Raw genomic sequence first — 20247 nt, 5'->3', positions numbered from 1 at the left:
AAGATATCAGCGTCAGCATCTACCTTTTGTCTGTACTACCTACAAGACATGGTAATGTTTCTCTTTCATATGTCACTAGGGAGACTTCTGTATGCACATTACAAAGGCCTTGTCACCGCCACCACACCTAACCCCACCTAGCAGTATGAGGCATCACATGAAGGTTTAGTGTTACATGGGGCTGTAGGGCTGTACTACAGGTGCAGCCCCAGCTTTGCTTGGCCTCGGACAGAGCCATGGCCAGGTTTCACACTGACTGGAAGTTCAAGCAATTTGAAGATGTCAGAAAGACGGGAGGATTATGCTGATGTACATTCTCAATTGAATATCTAGGCATATTACAAGTTTCATGCACTTTTAAGCAAATGACAATTGATCATTGGCAAGATACTTTGAAAAATCATCTACTGTTCACTCAGACCAGCTCAACTGTAACATATTCCTAATGCATTCTGCCTTAAAAATACAATAGCACCCAACAGTGACAGCGACTTTCTTTTTTTTAAAGCACGAGCAGCAGTGACAGTAACAAAGCAATTACCAGCTTTCCCTGGCATTTCATTTACAAACTGCATAACTCCTGAAGCCTTTGAGGTAGATTAGAGAATGCTGTGGTCCCAAGACCATTTAACACCCTCCTTTGAAAACCACCTCTACCATAAGAGCTGGAAAGCAAAGCAGAGCAACCCTTTCACTTATCCGTTGTTATATGGACTGCATCCAGACTATGGAAGTGCTGCAAGTGGTATCCTCAGATGTCAATTAACTCTTGAAAAGCGGTATTCATTTAAACGAATGAGTGGAGAAGAGGGACAGACATTCTGCTGTTGAACTGTACATTCACTGACAATGTAAAATGCAGAATTACATTATAGAGAAAATTAGCCTGTTTGGTTTGTGCATTATGGGTTTTTTCTTTCATCTTCAGAATATTATCTTTAACTTCAGTATGACTTATTCCAAGATGTCCAAAGCAAAGTTAGGTGAACGTGCCTCAGTGAGCACAATGAGGTACATCAATTTACAAGAACAGGACATAGATTGTCAAGGACTGTGTTTTTCTGCAGCATTTCAACCAACCAATATCTCACGGTAATACTTGCTTTCATCAAGTATCCCACCAACAAATTGGCTTTTCAAGGTTGTTTTCAAGCTGGGGGGGGGGCATAAGGGAAGTTAGCTTACCTTACAAGGAAAGCAATACAGAGTTGCACTAGAAGTCACCTCTTTTGTCAGGAACAAAGACTTGGGGATAGCTGCAGTCACAGGGAAAGAGGCTGCAAGTGATAGAGGTGATAGAGTACTCCCAAGCACATAGTGCACACCTAACAGCTAGCAAACATTTGATCTACCTCCTGCAAGGTATGCAGCACTTCTGAGTGACCTCATATTCTGAAATAGCTCCTATGCTACAGTGGAACAGCTGGCATGCAATTCAGGAAGTGTACTTGGATTAATTTGACACACTAAGATCAGTGATACAAAAGTAACTCACTTCCCTCACCCAGAAGGGTAAATTTACCTTTGTCTTGTTCTTCTTTTCGACATTCAATTTATTTCCTCATAACAGCATTAATTTTTGAAGTTACACAGCAGCATCAAGACTATGAAGGTAATGGCACATACTCAATAGAAGTAGGTGCAGAAGCAGGAACACACTAGCTAACATACAGGAGATAACAAGAGATTACAATGTTCTTCAGTACTCCTGCTGTAAAAGCTTTAAAATAGGCTCTTATTTGGTAAATAACCTCACATGGGGATACTCCAGCCTCAGCTGATTCAATCTCATGTTAAAAGGACAGAATCTCACAGCAAAGCACCATGACAAAACTCCTAAGACTACACAGTAACTCAATTTCATTTGGTTTCTATTCAGACAAACTCCAAGGCAAGTACATTTTAGATTCAGGTAACTCACAATTCCCCAAGTTATCACAGAAAAAACCCTACAGCCTTTTCCCCAAATCTATTTTATTATGTCCCTACAAACCTTACTGGAGATTTACCTTGACAACTTCTGTGCTCTGGCTTTTTGCTAGGTGACCACAGATTATTCCTCATCTCAGAGCTGAGAGAGCACAAGACTGCACACCTCATCTCTTCTAAACAACAAACCACCCAAAACCTTGGTTTTCAATGGAAATTCAGCTTGGTAACAACCTCAAAACAAACACCTAAATACAAGAAAGCATTTACATTGCACCATGCTGCCAAGAAAAACTCCAGGGTCACGCCATGACTGGCTAATCTTTCATTCATAAAAACAGGGTGCTGTCAGTGGGCCATCAGTGACATGGTCACAGCTCTGATAGAGTAATACAACTCTCTCATAGACCTACCAGCAGCTTCTACATGTGTTTCATATAATGTTAGTGTTCTACACATACTCAGAAACTTCAACAGAAAATATTTGCAATTCAACTTAGTTGAAGTTCAGTGTAACTGCATAAGAGTCAGGGGAAAGGAAATAAAATGGATAAGCCAGATCTTCCTCTAGAAATGGGACTGTGCACAGAAAACAAAGTTTCTAGGAAATACTGATACTTCACTGGTTGCTGAAATTAGGAGAACTGTGAAGATGGCAATTAGCCAGTGAATCTCTACCTTAAAATCAAATTGGAAACTTAGTGGAAAAATAGTTCTCTTCTTGACCCTCTCTACATTTATACTCCAATCTACACCCAACACAGGGCTTTGCTGTACACATCATATGAGTGCCCTCTATGATTAAACCTTTATTCAAATCCCCCCCTGCTTTCTTCATCACCCTTGGTTAGATCAAAACAGGAAAGACAAAAAAAAACCACAACAAAAACAGAACTTGTCTGGAGTGCAGAAGCAAGAAGAGATACTACTTAATAAAGCAGGTTAGCAGTGGTTGGGAGAAAAAGACTCAGTTCTCCCATCTCAGAAACATTGAGCCTGGAAATATTGCTGAAATCACATTTGGGAACAAAGCTCTGCTTTAAGTAGGCTCACCCATGAGTGTTGCTAAGCAATGGAGAGAAGGCGAGAGAGGGAGTGCGCCTGACTTCAGGATTAGAAGGATAGATACAAGGGAAAACACTAAGGCTTCTACATAGCCTTATTTAGAGTCAGCTTCCAAGTCCTGTGTTTTTCTTGCTTGTTTTCTGACCTATTTGTACCACAATTAAATGTGGTTCACTATCTATACCACCATACATCCAGCACAGAGTTGCGCTGCATCCTGGAGCTCTGGCACAAGCAGTTACACACCAGAACTGCCAACATGTCTCCACGTTGAACAGGTAAGAACCACAGCAGCTGTCCTGATGTAGCTACTGTAGAATGAGCTCTCTTTTGTTTCAGGGAAATATTACAGACATGTTTTTATGTAATTAAGTCTATGCATGTTATAGAAAATTAAATGCTTGTGACAGCTACAGCTTGTTCCAGCTCTGCTGTTAGGCTGTAGTTGCAGAGGTGTGGGATTTTATCAGACAAAAAACATTAAGTGATCTTCAACCAGACTTAAGCAAAGTTTGCCTGTCCACTTGCTAATGACAGCTTGGTATTGCAACAGTTTCCTGCTCTGTTTTTACTACAATTACCTCTAGTCTTTTAGAAAACTATACTTTTTTAACCGAAGACAAGTAGTTTGCATCTTGTACTACTTCACAGCAGGAAAAAGCGTCGCCTTGCTCAGTTACGTGCCTCCACAAACTACAGCATATATTCATAAAGCATGCATTCTTGGAATCATAAACTGGTTTGGTTTTGTTTTTTTTCCTGGTTGTCCTTTTTAACCTGGTGGCTGCCGCACCTTTTCTGTCTTTGCTTTTATTTCGTTAGAATCATCATCAGTACTTCACAATTCATTTATGGTTGAACTGTATTCTGCATGCTGAGGCTTTTGCAAGCTTCCAGGTCATTTCAGAGGCATTAAACTTTCACTGTCTGCCCTCCTTTTTAACATTTTCTAACAGCAGAGCTGGAGAGGGAGTGACATTTGCTGCTGAGTAACAGATGCCAGCAGACACAGCCTGAACTAGGAGCATTTCTCAGGCTGAGACCAGGATTCTGGGATCACTAGCTATTCACTGTTGTAGTTAAAGAAATTATGAAGGCCTTCTCCAAAGTTCAGAATATCCCAAGCTTATCACCCCTGCAATGTATATGGGAAGAATTGCCCCAACAGGTTAATGGCATTTAACAGAGAAAAAAAAAAAAAAAAAAAAAAAAAAAAAGAATAGCAGATTCTATGATGAAAAATGATGAAGACTAACCAATAAGACTCAGAATTTTAACCACATTTGTTTTCCTCATATGTTCAATTAATATTGTGAAAAGCAGGAACTGTCACCTAAATATTTAAAGCTCAAAGCAGCTCGGACCGCGTACAAAGGCAAGTTGAGCCACGTGTTGCAGAACTGAGCTACAGGCTTGTCCTGAAAGATGACAAGCGAATTGCTGAGATCAGTTTCCCATGCTCAACACACAAAATAGGTCACCTGTTGTACCGTATTTACACACACTCACACCGAGCCAGAAGCAAATCAATGGGCGCTTTCTTTCACAGCTGAACAGACGCAAAGCCAAACTGTTCCTCATCCTCCAAGAAAATGCACAGGCAGGCCACTAAAAGCTGATCAAGCTGAAATACAAACTAGGATGGAAGAAATATTCCATGGAAAATCCTGCTAGCAGTTTTTAATGTCACAAACCTCTAGAAACAGAAAACATAGAGAAAGTGTCTGAAGATGCATGATGCTGCATGCTGTGTTGTCTAATTGACCTATTTTTTCCCCACTTTCTGTTAATAAAAATAAAGGAAGGAGAGAAGAAGAAATCTTTCCTATCAGCAGCAACAGGGATTGCTGCAGGAAGAAGATAATTCCCCCCTGCTGATCTACTGACAGCCACCGAGCTCCACAGGAGGAACATGGCATTTTAATCATGGAATTGAAAAACACAGCAGTTCCTAAATCTTCAGCTCACCTTGGTTGATTTACATACATTTATGACAAACAGGCTCACTGCGGAATTATGTTGCATATGGGAGATAATAGAGGAGGGAAGAACTCAGTGTAATTCCTAGTTCATGGCTGTGTGTGTAAATCCACCAGAGCATCCCAGATAAAGTGACCACTCTTCCTTAAAGGCAGCATGCGGACTTCCTAATTCCAAGTCACTTGCCTTATAAACTCAGTACTATTTAAGAAAAAACTCAATGATAAAAAGATCAGCATCTTATTAATGCAAATCGAGGCCTGATCAGGGTCCACTGAATTCATCAGAAAACCCATGACAGAGGCACAAGGAGTTTTGGATATTTCATCAGATCATCATTATAACAAAGGCACCCCATATTGGGCTGGTTAAGATGAATGCAAATCTTGCATCAGAAACAGTCAAGCATCCCCAAAATTAAAAATTTGAGCACACAGCAGATTATAGGCAGCAGCTTTGGACATGTGGCACAACATCTGTTACAAAAACACTAGAAAGCAGACCTGCGGCAAACTGGACCTTTGCCAGCTCTCAGGATTTTTTTTTCCCCTCGACAAGGCTGTCAGAAAACGGACAGATGGCAGCCGATGCACTCACAGGATAGTTAGTTCAGTTAACAGTCAAGTTTGCTAAATGATTTCAGATTCATTCCACACCAGGCATTGTATTTTGTACTGAATCATTAACACTGTGTCCTAATAGGAATATAGTTCGGTAGCAAGAAACTGGCAGATATTGTATTTCACAAAACAGTTTAACTGGAACAATTTGTCAGAGAACATTAGAACTCTCTTCATGAATAAAGCCAGAATTGGCCAAGTTTACCAAGCTGGTTCGTACATAATCTTAACTCTCCAGTATTAAAAGAATAGGGATTGAAAAAAACATTAAGATGCAGGGCAGATAGCAGCACAAGTTGTTCCCACACGTGAACTCAACTGAAAAAGCAGTGTTAGCCATGCACAGCATGTGGGATACCTTATCACCGTGCCTTGCATGTCTTTCCACGTGCAAGGCACTGAGCTCTCCCAGCAGGCCAGCTCTCACAAGCAGCCCTCTGGATGGGATGACATGCTCATCCCCCAGGCTCATTGATGTGAAGATCTGACCCAGGAAAATTGGTATCTCTCAGCTTTTATGAGTGCAACCTGCAAATGAAGTTGAGGCACTATACCTCCAGAGGACAAGTAAACCAACATTGAAGACTGGTGAACAGCACACAGGTGGACTTCTGGCATTAAGAGAACAATCTTTTCATTCTTCATCTTTATGATCCTATCTTCAGCAGCATGTTTTGTAGACTAAGTAAGAGAGTTATTCCATCATCTTACTTGAGGAAAAAAAAAAAAAAAAGCAAGAGAGCAAGGGTAATCCTTGGAAAAAAAATGTTTGAAGAAAACTAAAAGTTGCAAAGCATTCTTAATGACCAATTAAGAAATCAGTGACCTACAGAATCAGATAATGGCCTACAGCAAAACTGCAGGTGATCTGACTTGCAGTAACATTATTACATTGTGCTGTAAAAGACTTGTACACTGGACCCACTCACGAGCCCTCCAAAAGCACAGATCTGACAACGTAAGTATTGAGCTAAGAGCAGCGCCACACATGAGGATGACCTCAACACCTCTCATACAGCAACAAACTCCCCTATGGTCAGTCATTGAACATGACATGGATCTTTTTCTACATTCCCATCTCTGGTGACATTGTTGTTTTTTTTCAGAAGCATTTAGTCAGCATCACCACAGTTAGACAAGGAAAAAAGTAAATCAGCAGTGGCAGCTGAGAGCTCATCTGGCCTGCTCTAACTCAGGGGTGGTGGTACAGGAATCTTCAGAACTCACTTTGGCTGAGCTCATTTCTTCTGGCTCAACGTTTTGCAAAAATCTGATTAAACCTTAGTGAAATTTAATCTTTGCATTCCAAGCCTTTTTTCCAAAGGGGGAAAAAAAAAAAAAAAAATCATCTGAGGGCATAAATTATCAAGAGAGGAGAGACACCAACCAACTCTGAGAAAACAGATGAAAAATAGTTGTCTTTTCTCAGCACTTCTCATCTGGTAAATCTACAAAGCTATTTCAAAAAATGAATTGCAGAACGGCTACATGTTGCTTTTCAACAGTCAAAAATACACTTTATCAGATAGAAAGTCAAAAAGAGTACAAAAAGGCAGGACAAATTAGCTACAACAGATTTTGGAATGCCAGGCATTCATGATATTCTTTCATAATGCCAGATAGTCATAAAGGCTGAAAATTTGGCTCCCAGCGGTCCCACAGTGGTAACTTATTTCTCATTTTCCCTTTAATTCTACAACAGCCAAGTAACAAATCTAGCAGATATATATTTTTATAGTAACAGCACTTCCTCATAACAGTTCTGCTTCAAAACCACACATTAAGTTGGAATTAGCAAAACCCAGACCGTGGCCTGGTTTTTCAGCCTAAGGTCCACACTTCCCCTTCATCCCCTGCTAATATCTGTCTCACATTGTCTCAGGAGAGAAACACAAACCAGAATTCTTTAGCTTTCCTGAAAGCATATTTTCCATTTATGTATAGATAATGCATAGCAACATTACACTCAAATGAGACAACTGCCGAAAGCTGCTGCCAGGGTGTGATTGGCCATTCACAGAAAGCCTTTGCTACCGAGGAGGAAAGGGATGTCAGTGGGAGTTTATCCCCATCTGTCAGCTCAGCAGCAGTGATGGAGCTGAATGAAGTCGTCTTTCTGCTCATTCAGCATCTGCAGCCTAATATTTGCCAGGAGTTTGATCTTGACCTCTTGTCTTGGGCTGTGCCTACAGTACCTATGGTTCCCGGGTGGCTTCCAGCCAAGCATCAGCTTGGTCTAGGACTGCTGAGCTGGCAGAATCAGACTGCTGTAAACCACATTTTGTTGATACAGCACTGTTACTGGTACTTCTTAGTTTCTCCAAATACTCTACTACGCAGTTCACTAAGATTAGATTTTGCAGCTTCAAGGAAAGAGGATAAGCAAGCCTTATCAAAGCAAAGCAAGCATATATTTAAAGAGAAAAGAAAAACATAAAAGCAGGTGAAAAAACTGGCCATAGGAAGGTTTTGCAAGTTGTTTTTTTCCCTCTGGTTATCTAACATTCCAGCCATCCCAGATCAACTTCTTTTTACCTTATATTATCTTGGACAATGCAAAACATCTGCAAACATCACAAGGGAAATAAAATTTTGTGCCTAAACCTAATTAAGGATAGTCTAAAATAGTTGTAGATGTATGTATTAGGTATGACTAAAAAAAAAAAAAGGAAGATATATATGTCTATGTATTCATATATTTTTAAAGCATCTCTTCCCCTATAGCGTTATAATTGCTAATAGTTTCTGCTACTCAGTAATCCCAGAACTCACACAATTACGCAACAAAAACACAGTTATACACATACAGTTACACAGCAGTACAGTACACCAATAGAAGCCTTTATATTTCAATCATGCAATTAAAACTTCAACACTAATGTTGCAATAACAGTTAGAAAATACTACCTATATAGAAAGCTACAGACCTAAAAATTAAGGTGATATCATGAACTCTTTGTACGGATGTGCAACAATTCAACTGTCTTTGCCTGGGCAGGTAAGAGGTTGCGCCCTGTTTGAGATTACTTCAGAACACATGTTCCTTGTGAATGGTGTAGCGTTTACTAATAGATATAAATGAATTAACGTAAGCACTATGTTGCATCATTTTTTAGGTACAAAGTGGACTAACATTGGACTAAGATTACTGTACCATGCCTATGGATTTTACTGCCTCCATAGAGAAGCATTATAGACTTTTATAAAGTCGTAGGCAATATATTAGCTTTTCTTTATATAAAAAAAATAATCCAGAAACACAAGCACACAGCTTTCTTAGTAGCATGATGGTAACTACAGAACATGCTAAGCAAAGTCATATTGCATGACTAGATTTTATTCGGTTAGGGCACCTGTAATGTTAACAGAGTGGGTATCACAAAGACCCAATAATAGCTACCTTCTCTCATCTTATTGCCTTGAGCAAGCAGTGCCGTCTCCAATACCAAAAACAGAATAACATCACATTAAACATGCAAAATCCAAGAAGATACCAGCTTTGAATATTCTTTGATCTTTCATAACAGAAGGAAGTATAAACCAAGATCAAGTTTATTAAATACAGATAAAAGCACAGCCAAGTTCCTTCCTTTCCAACAGCAGTTAAAAATTGGACTTAGATTTCTTAGAGACAATTAGTTTTATATTTACATGTTACTTCTTCAGTATACTATTCTAATTCAATAATCCAACTAGAACCCATTTTTCTTCTGCTTCTAAACTGGGAACTGCTCTTTCTTCCCAACATGAGGGCATAAGTTAATTGAGAGTATGAACTTGTAGCACTTACACAGAGAGGGAACAGAGTTGCTGCAGTTATACAACAAAAATAAGAAGTTTGAGCATTATTTTAAAGTGTACTCTATACACACATAAAACAGCCTTCCATCCAATTCAATTTTCACTGCATTTTAGGAGCAGAAGATTAGGGGTACAGGTTAGCTGAAGAGACACTGACTATTAAAAGAATAGATCTCTCCACCCTTGGAAGTACCTTGAAAACTGCCTTCTGTTCCTAGCACTATGTGAATTCATCACTTAAATGCAATGCACAATAAACAACTGTAGTGCACTTCAATTTCACTTTTAAAAGCAATTTAGTCACTTTTTATACTTCAAGGATTGTAATTCTTTACAACAGCAGCAGCTTGAAATGCATTACAATGCCCAATTCATTTGAGACTTAATTGCAGTATGCTTTTAATATGGCCTTTAAGATAAAACACAATCTAAGTACCATAAAAACCTTACAGCTTCTTCCACAATTAAACTCCTTCAATGAAGAGCACTATCTTGTAATTTTGCAAGTCAAAGCATCAGCTGCATATGCTAGAGCACAATGCAGCGCAAGATGCCAGTGATGATGGAGGCTTTCCTTCAGAACATGAAGGAATATGACACACCAAAGTACTGGTAAATGACATTCTGTTCTCATGTACACGTATAAATATCAGCCTGAAAAATAAGTATTTTCCTTACTGCTTAGATCATTCTCGTGGCACTCAGCAAAAGATTTGATGTACTGTTCCTACTGACACAAGCAGCGTAGCATTTGCTCCATGTAAGGCATCACCACCCTCAGCTTTTGCTGAATGAATTCAGCTTACTTAACGGTTAACACATACTAGACTATTTCTTGAAAGATCATTTGAGAGGTATGAGAAATAGTAGTCAGAATTCAAATGAGCTTCATTAAAACTTACAGCCCTAACTACGCAAATCAACATTTTCACCCTTCTGTTCCACTTCACCCCAGGCCAGCAATGGCTGGGTTGATAGAAGGTTGAGTTGTGCCCAGGGCTGGTTTCAAAACCATGAGACAGAACAGCATCTATCCATATACATGCCCTGCTATCATTATCATGCAATATTCAGCTCCCTCCTAAGATAATTTTCCAAGCATACCTCAGTATAAAGAGGTCGGATTTTGTGTTTTATTTTTATTCAGTAAACAAAAAAAAACCAACAACCCAAAAACCTGTTTTAACAAAAAAAACCTATTCGTAACTACAGACAATATAGTCATGTCTCTCTGCTTTCCCAGACCAGCTGTGTAATGTTGCTGCCCTTTTGTTAAGATAGTTCACACTGGCACTTCAGAAATGGCTGCAGTTTCCAAGAGATGACAGAATTTCACATCCCCGCCCTATTTCCTCTGAGTGCCAGAACCCTTCCCAACGCCTGCAGCAACGCTTTGAAGTAGGTGCAATTGCAGCAAATGCAAAAGATTAAAGGATTCTGGAGTTCATGAAGAGAGGTGCAGAGCTCACTATCACCAACAAGGTTCATCTAAACATTTTAATTTTTTATTTTAAAATTTTCATCATGAAAAAGAGATGCACCATAATTCCTTTCCCCAGGATATGTTTTACATAACTGTCTATTCTGTCTGTGACTAAATCCTTCGATGCATATAAATGGACGTGCATCTCAGCCTTCCATCTGCACTCTTGGGAGATTGTGCAGAACCTCACTCACAGACAACAGCATATCAAGAACTGAGAGGATGAAAGATGTTCAAAACATACAGAAATATTACCAAAGCATTTTCTTTTTTTAAGCAGCTCTCACATAGATTTCCCACATTTTAAACATCCTCCTATAAAGAAGAGCTGTAATATTCTTCTGACAGATTTTTGTCTTGTTAAACATTTCATTTACTCAGTATTCTGTTAGTTTAGAAACTCTGAATTGAGGCTTCAAAAAAGCAGCTGACAACACATGAGCACCAACCACCACATGTCCCTCCAAAGCAGCCTACCATACTTTATTTCATTCAGAACAAGGATCTCTACCTCATTTCCTACCTTTGTTCAAAACCTTCTCATCCTCAGTTATAACTTGCCCACATCACTAACCATGTCTGAACCTCCTGGCAAGGGCACTGATAGCACAGCTGCACACATGCATGGTACCACGGTACATTGACAAGAAAGCCTATGACACAGGCTGCAGCAAATTTCCTTCTAATTCATATTAATGCTCAAGAGATAACATGCTGTTGCATGGAGATTTTGCTGTTTAGAGGTTGGGATTGCAGATGAGGAAACAGGATCAGTCTGAGACAGAAGATAAAGCAGTTCTGAGAATCAGAAATCTTTTATTATTTCTTTACTTCAAGTCTGTCTGCCCAAAAGTCACTTTAAATCTTGGGATCCTGCCTCTTCCTTTCAATTATGGCACATCTTGCCATCCCTAACCTCAGCATCATTTCCATTTCTTCCAGCCCTATAGTCCCAATCTACCATAAAACTTTTCACCTCATACTCATCTATGCACCTTCCTTACCCTCCTTCCTGACTCTGCAGATCCCAGCATTGCCTCAGGTGATGCAGAGCACACAGCTCAGCCAAATGTGGTGGTGTCTTCAGGCAGTAACACGTTGGAGGTATCTTTAGCAGCTGAGCTATCATAACCACAGCAAGCTGTTTCCACATTTACTGCTGAGCTCCTGAACAGCCTGCTGGCCCTGATCTGCAGTTCCCATGAATCAGCTGGTCCTGGTGAAGACTGTGAACTGCATTACTGATGCACTCCAATTTTAGTCAGTGCAAAATGTCTAGCTTACATTTAACATAGGTTGAACTTGCATTTTTGCTGAAGTCTACTTTTTCTGGGATGAAGCTGCTTGCAGATCTTAGTTTCTCCTCCTGTGTACTTTATGCACATTTATCATAAGATACCTGGTCACAGCTCTTGTCCTTCTATCCACCCTTCCTGCCAACCATCCAGCCAGAACTGCTGGAACATTCTATAGGAGCATTACTAATCTCAGTATCACAGTCCAAGAACTGCTTTTTTTTATTTTTTGAGACATTCCCCATTGCTCTATTACAAGGGTAGTACTTTAGAAAAGGGGCAAGTGCAAAAAAAAAAGAGGAATCACAGAGGGGTGCTGGTTTTATAGTTTGAACATGTGGAAATGCTTTAAGGCAAACAATACAGTAAGACTGGTAGAAATACTAGTAAAGATAAGTTTAAAGCCCTAACAAATAAACAGTACTTGGTAAGTTATAGCATTCTGTGTTTAATAGTCAGCATGAAAACCTTGGGGCCAGAGTAAAATCAACAGGTACAGAAAATAAAAACTGCATCCCAGCAATGTTTGAGACTGTATCTTGTGCACACAGTGCTTCTGATGTGACTAGTTTTTACTAAAGGCAAATAGGAACATCAAGAGAAGTGTTAACTAGCGTCAGCATTGTCTAAGTACTCAGCAAAATGGTAAAGCACAACAAAATTTGAGGAGTTTTAAAAATATTAATTGTACAACAAATTAAGTATTGTCATCACATTTTAGATGAAGGTTAATGAGGTCATTTAAAAATTTAAAGCTTCTTCACTTTTGTGCGCAGCATTTCAGACATTTCCAAGAAGTTTGGTGCCAAGAGAACTATGCAGTGTTTCTGCTTCTCCAGCTGAGTGGACACTTGCTCTCCCCAACCCTTTCACTACAGCCACACTAAGAGCACCACACTGCCTTAGTTGGTACACCCTCAGATGTTCCCCCAGCCTTATGAGCTAAATTTATTGTTCTTAACCAGTAGTGTAGTACTTATAAGCCCCAAAGAGTGAACAGCTAGTACTTGCTCTAGTGTGTTCCACTTCAAACTCCACCCACCCACCTCCTTTTTTTTGGGGGGTAAAGCATTAATGACCCAGAGGTGTGAACAGATGAAAGTGATACCACCAAAGCCAACAACTCAAAATACAAAATAATTCTGTTCCCTGCCTGGTGTCTCCTAAATTTACTTGGCCAGTCCTCAAAGTTTTTCACAGAGACCAGAAGCCCTTATCTGATGGAATTCAGCATCAGTAACTTCAAAGTTGTGCTCTGCGGGCGCGATGGGGAAATCAATCCAACCATGGTACACAGTGATTAGATCTGCTATTGCCACTCAGAAGAGAAATGTGTGGACAGACTTGTGTAAGCGTTAGCTCAGCATTCATCAACAAAGGAAAAATGAATCAGAAGAGCAACACTTCAAGGAGCAGAGAAGGAAAGAAAACACCATCATGTCTGTCACCACAAATCTACAGTATACCCACATTTGTGGTTTTTCTATTTTTTTTCCCCCCTGTCTAAACTGTGTTCAGTTCTGCTTCTAATCCCAAAAGAATACTGAGGGAAGTAAAATTCTAGCAGAAAAGTGTGGTTAGAGATACCAAGTGCCATCCATGCTGAAAGAGTCTAAAACTAAGGCATCCTTTCTGACTAGAAGTGATGCAATTAACATGGGAAGATAGTATCACAGAACAGTTCTGGAGTCAAAAGCTTCCCTTGGTACTAGAACATTGCCACAAAGCACAACTCCAAGGATGCAATCTAATGCCGATAAGCCGCTGCTGGGATCCTCATTCATGGTACCTACTTAAAAGGTCATTTGAAGTAGCTCAGCAGAACAACGTGTACAGTAACTTCCTCACCACCACCCCCTCAAGAGACAGGATCAAACCAGGCTGACTTGGTGTTTTTACCAGATGGTGTGCATCAAGAGGCTTCCAACAGAGTTCTGGCTAGAAGCTAAAGCTGCCCTAAAGATAACGTGCAATCTAAAACTGGAGACTGAGTAAAGATGCCACCTGCTCTGCCCCGCAACGCAAGCCAGCCTCTGGACTGGAGCCAATTCCAGGGGCAGAGATTACTGCAGCTTGTTCACACATACATGCATATGTGATGGAATGCATTTGTTCCTAGTGCAGAGCTATTATTCCAGAACACACAGAGGCAATGGATGTTTTTTTTCCCCCACTTTTGCCTGAGGTAGGTGCCACAAAATCTGGAGAGGTGAAAAAGGATGAGGAAAATCTATATCTTCTTAAGAATTCTCTTTAAACAACTTTAACTCCCTTCACTGCCTTAAGCAGCAGATTCAAGCCAGGATGACTATGTCCTATTTTATCTTCAGAGAGTTCCCATCAAGACCAATCTAACAAATACATTCCAGATGGAACAGAATTGCCATTTCCCCTACAGCAGGCCTGTCCCATTCCAGAATGCTTTTCACAAAGCAACCCAATGCTAAGAGCTCCTTCACCCTTCAAAATTCAAAATTAAGAATTTCTTTAGATAGAGTACATTGGCCTAAACCCAAAAGTTTCTGATACAATGAACTGTTTGCATCTCCACATCAGATTCTTCAAGATAAAATGGAATGAACTGATCTGATTCATTGGATCAAATCTGAACTTAAAGCTTTCACTTCACAATATGTGCCTAAGTGGTAATTTCCAGTTCTGACATAAAAAAACCCACATAATCACCTGCCTCTCCAGATCATTAAGTTTGTTTATCCAGGTCAGCTGTTCTCTACACTACTGAATGAACAAATAACTGAAGTTTTTGCTTTGTAACTAACAATCTCAAAAGAGTGATCTGAGCAGATGCTCAAAGAAGTCAACCCTGAATGCATACCAATGTTTGCTATTCTGCCAGCTAAGAGTCATAGCTTTGAGTAACACCTCTGGAGAAATCAAGCTTAATCCTTGTGCCAAGCAAGATTTAGTTTGAATTTTGGACCACTGAGGTGATAGAGATGACTGAGAGGGGAAAAAAAAACAAAAAAAACCACACCATGATCTGAGCTAAATTACTATTGAACTGAACACCCCTCTCTTTTATAGAGGAAGACGAGCATGTCAGCATGGTAATTATTACCTAACAGATCTAGTTCATGCAGAAATCAGCTGCAAGTCTCAGAGAGTCAAAACACACTAGCCTGAGGAAAACGGAAAGCAAATGCTTTAAGTATTGGTATAAAATAAGTAAATAATTTTGATAGTGATCAACACCACTAAGGGCGGGCATTCTAAAAGTCACATGAAATCACCACTCCACTCTTAAAGACTGGTCCTGTGAAGGTCATCCAAATTTCAGTGCAACTTCAGCTGCTCCCTGGAGCATCTTGCACCACATGCTTAAATTCCATAGTTTTGGCTTCCTCCAGGAAACCGCAGCTGCCTTACTTTGGATAACAACAAGTCATTAAGGTTTTCACAAACAATTTCAAAAACTTTGAGTGGCCATTGGTGTTTACATGTGTGAAGGTCGAGGAAGCAGATTGTCAACTTCTGCCTTCCTGGCTAACAACCTCCCAGGTTGCAGATCTCAGAAAGAGACGCCAAAGTGTCAGATGGTTTTCCTTCTGCAGTTTCCCACCCCATTAAAATGCTCTGCAAAGGTGTAATGTTTGAACAGGGGCAAAAAACCACCTCTTGAAACTTTACCTCACTCACTCTTGCTTTAGCATCATTTGATTGCATACTACTGCATAGAAATCAGATGCATTTGCCTTCCTGCATTGTGGTGTGAAGATAGTTAGCAGATACATGGCATAACCTTTAATGAGCTTCATCAAACTATTAAACTGCAGAAAATTATTCTGTTGTCACTTTCAGCTGGATCATTCCAGCAGTAATAAGCAGCTTTGAGACTGCTGAAGAGATAGAAAAAAAAAAACAGGCCTATCTCAGAGAGTGCAAGGTCCAACAATGCAAAGATTCAAACCCCTGACATGGTGGACAGCTGCACAAAACAAAATTAGCAGCGCTTGCACTGGTCAGAGCACACACTAAAATAATAACTAGAAACCCAGAGTGATGATATTAGGCTTTTGTTATATGACCTTATCAGAACTCCCCCTAGCTGGAAAGAGTCCTGCAGTTTTGCTTTTTCATTTCACCCCTAGAGCCAAGCATTGCTAAGACGCATCTATTTTTCCCAGCATGTCATTTTTAGAAGTTGAAATTTTATTCAATACATTAAGTTGTTCATCTGTTCTCAGAAAAAGAAAACAACACCTCTATCTAAACTTGTCGATAGCATATCTGAACAGTAAGTAAAATTACTGCACCGAGAAAGCATTTCATTACCAACTATTCAGACCACGTCTTTGTTAGGAAACTGTGATGAATAGCACATTTATAATACCTGCATTCTAAACTATGATTTGCCCGCAATACCCACTCTCAACCTTCCTGCCCACTTTTGCAAAGGCTACAATTGCTACAAGATCAGGTGAAGTTCTTATTTATTCTCGGGCAGCATTTCTAAACATATGCATTGGCATTACAAGTCCTGTAAAAACACAGACACAGGTATGATGGCCTGTACATTTGGTCTTCTGTATCCACATATACTATGCTACATACTGCTTACATGGTCAATATTTACCTCCTTCCTTCTATGAGAGCTATTGCATTATAATTGCTTCAGTCAACCAAGGAACAGCCTGGAGTGGCAGCTAAGTTATCATTCTCATGTACTCATTGGAAAAGCTCAGGGTAGCATTTGAAAAAACACTAGAGGTAAAGCATTTCAGAAAACTTAGAAGTCAGGATCAGTTTTGACCAAGGGAGAGCCCTGGACAACCACTGTATATACAACACTTCTACACCAAAGTTTAAGGAGCTTGGACTGTTCTCAGCACTGCAGCAAGTCTCCAGTCCTCCTTGTCAGGCCACTATGAGCAACTGTGTCTAAAGGAACAACATCATTCCTGGGCTATAATTGGCCTAGACAACAACGTGATACAGGAACAGACTTCCTTTACTAGCAGTTTGTTTTATCACCCTTTCTTCTGCCTTTCAAGTGCATGTGCTGCCTTTCTAACCTTATAATTAAACCATATTCTGCTAAGCACCATATGGCCATGAGCTACTGAGTGATACTCTTTAGGGGTCAGAAGGAAAGAAGCAGAATATCTCATCCAAAGGTCAGCTCATATTCAGTATCACCTGCCTCTTTCTGTAGGTCCTCACAACCCTGGCCCTTCTTCAGCAAATACCAACAGAATGGAGAAGGCTTTTCTGGTCTTCGGCTATTCACATACACCTCATAGCAAATCAGTCTTGGGATCTGAAGTCCCACTGCAGGCTTCACCAGGGTTTGGGGAATCTATTTCTCAAAGATGAGTTTCCAGAGACACTAAGCACATTCACCAGTCGTTCAATAGAGATATCTAAACCAACTAACTGGCTCTCCAACAGGCCCGCCTATAAGCTTGATTGTGGCACTCCAGAGTTGACAAATCCCAAATAACAGCAAGTTCTGCATTTCCACAGTTTCCTATCCTTAACAGGAAAAGATTTTCCATATCCACTGTGCCAACACCAGGGCGTGATCCTAACCCACATCACTGACTCCACTCCTTCTTCAAGAGCAACAATCTAGGACAAGTCTTTTACCAAGTGCCTTCATTCCTCCCTCAAGACATCCACCCATTTTTCCTAGGATCAGAAGATCTTCCTGAGATGTTTTCAGTCACCTGCCTCCTCCCTGTGTGCATCCTGAATGCAACACATACACAGCTGTGAACAGGAACACCTGGATGCACCATCCCTTCCTTGCTCCCAGCTGGAACTGGGCAGCAAGGAGCAGACAAAGCTGAACTCACTGATGAGCCTCGGTACCTTTCTCTCTGAGTCTCATCACAGACAAGGAAGTCCTTACATCAACTTAGTATAGAAATCATTAGTATTCTTGTGGAAGACCTCTGTAGAACTGAGTGCTTGGTAATTGTAGCCATATTGTCCTGGGCACAGAGACATCAGTCACACAGGCCCCCACTATGATACCTGCAGATGTGTTTTGTGGTCTTAAGTCACAGGGATCTGCATATCAAACGTAGATGCCTTGAAAACCCACAGAAAAAGGGAAAGTTTCCAGCTTTCTTCTGAAATAATTTCCTGACTTTAAAACTCACTTATCCTGAAAGCTTTTACACTCCTGGATACAGTTTCTTTTTAATGATTTTTAGCATATTGTGCTTAGGTGAAGAGAATTACTTCAGGAAAATCTACTCCTTTAATAGTTTGCTTAAGAGGATGCTATTGCAGTGAATTATCTTTCTTTAGCCACAGCTGCCTCCCAATGGATTTCTTATGTTTCTTACAGGGAATTTAAGAGCAGCCTCTGAAGTCTAACAGAACTGACAAACTACTCATTTAGAGAGGCTCCATGCTGGGTGACTCCCATGATCTCCTTTTCTTTACAAACAGCATTTCTTTTAAAAAGGTACAGAGTTTGTTTCCATATGCTCACGATTTCTCAATACTGCTGTTCTTACAAACTAGTAAATGAATGCCTCCAGCTAGCACTAACATTTCTATCAATGTAACAGCCCAGCCTACAGGGATCTAATTTACTGAAACTGGTTAAGTGCTAAACAAACATCATCTAGAGAGATTAATTGGCTGTTAAAGTTTGATTGCTTTGCAATCCCTTGGTCATGGTTGGAAAATGAAAGACTGATCTTTTGTCATTACATAAATACCTTAAGGTATAGAATATATGCAGGGCTTTGTTTACATTTTCTAAACACAGCAAGTCTTTAGTGGGAAGGAAAGCTATGACCCATTTATTTATACTGAAGTTTATTTAGTATATTCATTATGAATGACATTTTCCTGAAGTTTATTTAGAAGTAAAGTCTTTCCAGGCTGTAATTAATCCAAATTAAAACACATTTATGCTGATCATTACAGCAATTTGTTACAGACAAGTTTCCATTTGAACATTTCCCAAAGTCTGCATTACTGTACTCTGAATCTTCAATTTCCGAAGTGCAACTTTCCATTTCCCCTATAAATAGCACAAACCAGATACCCCTTCTCTTGGAATTTTTTCACTCAGAAGTTCCCTGGTAATTCAGTATCACTCCTATTACTCACTTTTCTTCATTCTTAGTCTGTGAAACTCTTGCTTAACCAACAGCTTTGTAACCTTACCTTTCTCAAGGGAAAAGCCTTCATCAAGTGTAAGGAAGTCTGTGGAAGAACTCAAAGCTCTGTTCACAGACCATGCTAAAAGACAAGGTGAGGAATAAGAACTGGAGACACCAGCCAAATGAGTTGTCTGCGAGTCCATTTCGTACAACTTGAGCAATTAAAACTAAACTATTTCCACAGCACCATGGATATGAATACAAAAAAACTTATTTTCCTTGACAAGCTTTCATCATTTACACACACAACCTCGCTGACAACACTCGTACAATGATCCACTGAAACCTACAGGCATGCCCAAAGGGATGGATGCCCTCATTATTATTTGTATCCACACTAAGAATGATCCAGGTAAGGGTTACAAACACACAGGCACCGGAGTAAGAATTAGATTAAGATCAGAATGGAACTGCCACAATTATTATTAGCAACATGCATAAGAAATTTACTGTGTTCCAGATACACAAGAATTTGCAGCCTTTCCATACAGCAGGAAAAGCATTTCCTTCCCAGACTCAGGAAATTTGATCAGGAATCAAATGCATTGCATATGAAACCCTCAGCATACTACATTCAATTTCTATTCTACTGATATGTGAATAAACACCCATAATAGTTCAGCATCTGGATTGCATGCAAAGCTGTAATGCAGAGAAGGTGGAGAAGAACTGAGAACCATAGCAGACAGTTCATATAAAATGGTTATGAAATAGACTCCAAGACAGGGGCCCTACTGCTGCACCAAAATGAAATATTTATATGATTTCAAGATAGTAACATATCTGTAGTCTGCACAGATAAGAAATAAGCACAGAACTCCATTCCACCCTACATAAATACTTAGTTGCATGATAAGTATGCCAGCCCACTTACTGCACAACTTCTACAGCTCTGAAGGAAGAAAATCCAAACCATTCTATTCAGATTG

The 20247-nt window shown here is 39.9% G+C and overlaps 1 long non-coding RNA gene across 1 annotated transcript; it reads left to right on the top strand.

The window, feature by feature from the left end:
* The first annotated feature begins 2872 nt into the window (after positions 1-2872).
* On the top strand, positions 2873-17313 carry LOC107318784. The gene is made up of 2 exons (XR_001557489.2): positions 2873-3272; positions 4796-17313. It is a non-coding gene; the product is annotated as an uncharacterized LOC107318784 (long non-coding RNA).
* The last annotated feature ends 2934 nt before the right edge of the window (positions 17314-20247 follow it).

Source organism: Coturnix japonica, chromosome 10 (genome assembly GCF_001577835.2).
Source record: "Coturnix japonica isolate 7356 chromosome 10, Coturnix japonica 2.1, whole genome shotgun sequence".
Taxonomy (NCBI): domain Eukaryota; kingdom Metazoa; phylum Chordata; class Aves; order Galliformes; family Phasianidae; genus Coturnix; species Coturnix japonica.
Note: the sequence above shows the minus strand (reverse complement) of the source record. Positions and strands in the feature narration are given on the sequence as shown.